Raw genomic sequence first — 3,873 nt, 5'->3', positions numbered from 1 at the left:
TTAAGTATATAGTTTATTATAGTTAATTAGTTAGTTATTTAGTTATTAATTAATTAATAACTTAACTAACTAACATACTCTACTCTCTCTCTCTCTCTCTCTCTCTCTCTCTCTCTATATATATATATATATATATATATATATATATATATATGTGTGTGTGTGTACATATTTTTGAATTAACATTTATAAAAGCCAGTTATTCTGTGTGTCTTGTTATTCTGCGATGTCTATTATATCCATATATTGCCCACGAACTTAAATTTGATTACGAAATATAACTCGTATAGTTTACAGGTGGTCAAGGAGTGTCGCTTTGTTTGCTTAACTGTTGGAACAGAGTTAACATGATGGGATTGCTTGCGCGCCCATCCTTTCTGGCTAGTGGACAGAATATCGGCAGGATGTACTGTGTTCCTATTTTCAAACAACATTCTCTATTGCTGTTAATGAAGTAGCACTCAAAAGCGATGCGAACACAATTTCCTGTCATGACGTACCTTTGGCATCTCATCGGGTTGATTTCTCCTTGAGAGAAATTGCTATTCGTATTGCGAGCGTTTCTTATAACTTAAGAAGAAAATATCGAATAAATCAATGCAGATTATGCACACAGGCAGATTCAATTCGGTATCATCGCCTTTTTATTTTTTGCTTCTTGCAATGTGTGTGAAACAAATTGAATTATAGATTCAACGGCGCGATATGTTTTCTTATTTCTTGTCGTCGTTTTTTTTGATAGCTTTCGTATAGAAATGACTCCTGCCGATTGCTAGGAAAATCGCTGATATCGTTTGTATGTTATTGTCTTTTTTTCATGAAGTGGCAAGGTATATTAAAAAATCGATAGAATATTGTTATTCATGTACCGATATCAATACATGATTGCTTTTATTAATAGGAATTCCGATTTAATAGAATCTCTATTTAATCTTTGCTATTTTTTAAATGTTTTTTAAAAGAAGAAAAATTAGCTATCTATTTGAGGTTTCAAAATTTTTCCAAGAAACTTATTACTTTGTTCTTAATTTTCAATTATTTCATCTAGTTGAATTACGACGATGCTAATGGTTTACTCACTCATGTATAGAATATTTAATTAGGCATCGGATAGAATGCTATGAATTCTTGAATAAACAGACAGACGCAATCTCGTTATGCTTTCAAAACTTGTTTCTGTAGCTTGTGTAGCGTAAATCTTGATAAAGAGAATGATTTTTGGGAAAGTCTAAATTTCAGAAACATAAAAGTCGATAAAACTCAGTAGATGATTTAAATTTTTTCAAAAATGATTTTTAATGATTAATAGATCAAAGTATTAGTCTGCAACTATTTTTAGCATATGCTTATCTATACTATTTTTTATTAAATTTCTAAATTAACCACACATTACGATATATGGTATGTTACTAATATTTATCTTCTATTTTAATTATCCGTTGCATACATGTAGTGCTTATGCATACGTATACTGTCCGAGGATATATATATATGCATAAACATTATAGTAGGTCTCCTTGAATTTCCCTTTGAAATTGATGATTTGAATTAATCAATATTCTGTGTGCCGATCGCTACTCGAGTCTCTGCTTTTCCTTTAAGGTTATCTCGATTAGGGAAGTTTGTGTCAATTGATATATAGAATCTGTCCAATTAATTTATTGCGTTTTATAATTATGTTCTTTCTCATTAATAAAATATAAAGAGAGTAATTTAAAATACAATAAATTTTGTATTGACTGTGTGTTTGTTCACTTTTTAGAACTATATATCATAATATGAATTGTTTTTATTTTTTGTAAAATATAAATGTAGAATTTTGCATAAGTAAATATGGTAAACAAACTAAATATATCTACGTATGACTAAAATAAGTATTATACTTTTTAAATGACAGAATCAAATTTCGTTTTTTAATCCAAATTTCTCTATAGAGAGATCTTTTATTCTTTTCCTTCCAAATAGATTAACGTATTGCTACTAGAATAATAGTGAAGCATAAAGCGGAAACATTTCGGTCTGAACATTTCTGTATCTCTCTGATATTACCGTGGTTTTATTACACGTTACACTTGCATAATTGTATTGTGTATATACTGAGAGCTGGATTAAGTTCGCTAATTTAGCCAAGGTGTGAACTGTAGATACTTATTAGGATGCAAGGGAACTGTAAAAGGAGTTGAAAGCGAAATATTTTCTGAAATTAGAATACTAAAGATTGCTTGCAATTTGTCGAATAATTAACATTCTCTTATATAGGAGATATTTGGAAATTGTTAAATATCTTATTCGTTATTTTTTTATTGAATAATAATTGAAGTTCGTGTATAAAAAAATTTTGAAACAATTTTTTTGTTATAAAATATTCTAGCAAAAATATAACTGCATTTTTTTTACTTCGAAACATTAATTGCTGCATAAAAAAGCTGAAAAACAATTGTTATTAAAATTTCATGCGACTCCATGCAATATTATTTTTCGTGATTTTTTTTCCTGTAATAATTGTTGCGAATTTTTTGAAATCGAAAGTAACAAAAAATTTGTTATATTTATAATTCGTAAAAGCATAGATTCAAATTTTCGAAATATTACCGTCAATTATCATTATATGAATCGAATGGTATAAAAGTGCAATGTTTATTTGCGCAATATATTCAACACTTTTATCTTGTGTAATTGTCATCGGTATATGTAAATGTTATGCTCTAAAACACTACTACTATGTAAATATTTACTTCAGAAATTAGATCGGTTACAAAGTTTCACTTTATGGACTATTGCCGATATATATTAGTAGTTTAGCGTAAGTGTAACTGCTACATAGAAGACCAAGTAATCAAGTTATTATGAAGTATAAAGAATATTAGATGTGCAATACAATGTTGTTCCTTATTATTATCTTGTTATCAAGCAACAAACTATACAGTTTATTTATCAATAATCCGGTATCTCATGCAAGTTTGTGTGAAAATATCTGTTGATTTTGGTCTTTATTTTATTGACTTACTCTTACTGACTCCTTCATTCATTTATTCATACATTAGACAGCGTCTACATTGGACTTGTAACAAAAAGGTTTTATCAGTTAAATGAAGAACATTATAATATTAAACTTCTTATAGATATCTGATTTTAAATAAAAAAATTTTAGATAATGAAGAAAAATACAAAAGAATAGCAATATTTCTTTAAAAATTATAAGTATTATAATTGTATGTATGTATATATAATTAGAATTTATATACATATATCGCTGATATTTGAAAACATTAGAAAATGTTGCTCAACATTTTTAAAGGTAAAATAACATTGAATTTATATGTTTTTCTGGTTTCTTTTAATTCTTATTGAGTGAAAGATTGTCCTATGACTAAGAATATTCATGAAATTTGAAATATCACTTTATTTATTTATAAAAATCAAATTAATCAATAACGTTCTCTTGCAATTTTTGCGTCACAGTATAATTTATTATACAATGGCACTGTATTATCTTATAACATTTAACTCTTGATGTTTAACTGTCCGGGAATGATTATTCGCGCTATTCTGTACAGCCGCTGTGTTGAAAGAAGTGTAGAAAATGAAAAGTAGAGAGAAAAAATACACGAGCGTTTGCACGACTTGATTTAATTTAATTGGTTTTCTTTGATTAAAACTTGTTTGAGATAAATTATTATTGCGGAGATAAACATTCGAAGAATTGCCTACTACACTGAGAAAAAAATGTATTAGATTTAACACATTTCTTTGAATAATACTGAATATCTGAACATTTACTAAATGTAAATACGTATATATTTATTTAGTACAAGAACTATTAATTTATTTTAATTTTATATATATATATATATATATATATATATATATATA

The 3,873-nt window shown here is 27.1% G+C and overlaps 1 protein-coding gene across 1 annotated transcript in view; it reads right to left on the bottom strand.

Annotated features, from left to right (window-relative positions):
- Positions 1-3,873, bottom strand: part of LOC105627318 (phosrestin-2-like) — a 45,087-nt gene that overhangs the window by 1,259 nt on the left and 39,955 nt on the right. The window lies entirely within an intron of this gene.

Source organism: Atta cephalotes (assembly GCF_000143395.1).
Source record: "Atta cephalotes unplaced genomic scaffold scaffold00008, whole genome shotgun sequence".
In the NCBI taxonomy this organism is placed as follows: domain Eukaryota; kingdom Metazoa; phylum Arthropoda; class Insecta; order Hymenoptera; family Formicidae; genus Atta; species Atta cephalotes.
Note: the sequence above shows the minus strand (reverse complement) of the source record. Positions and strands in the feature narration are given on the sequence as shown.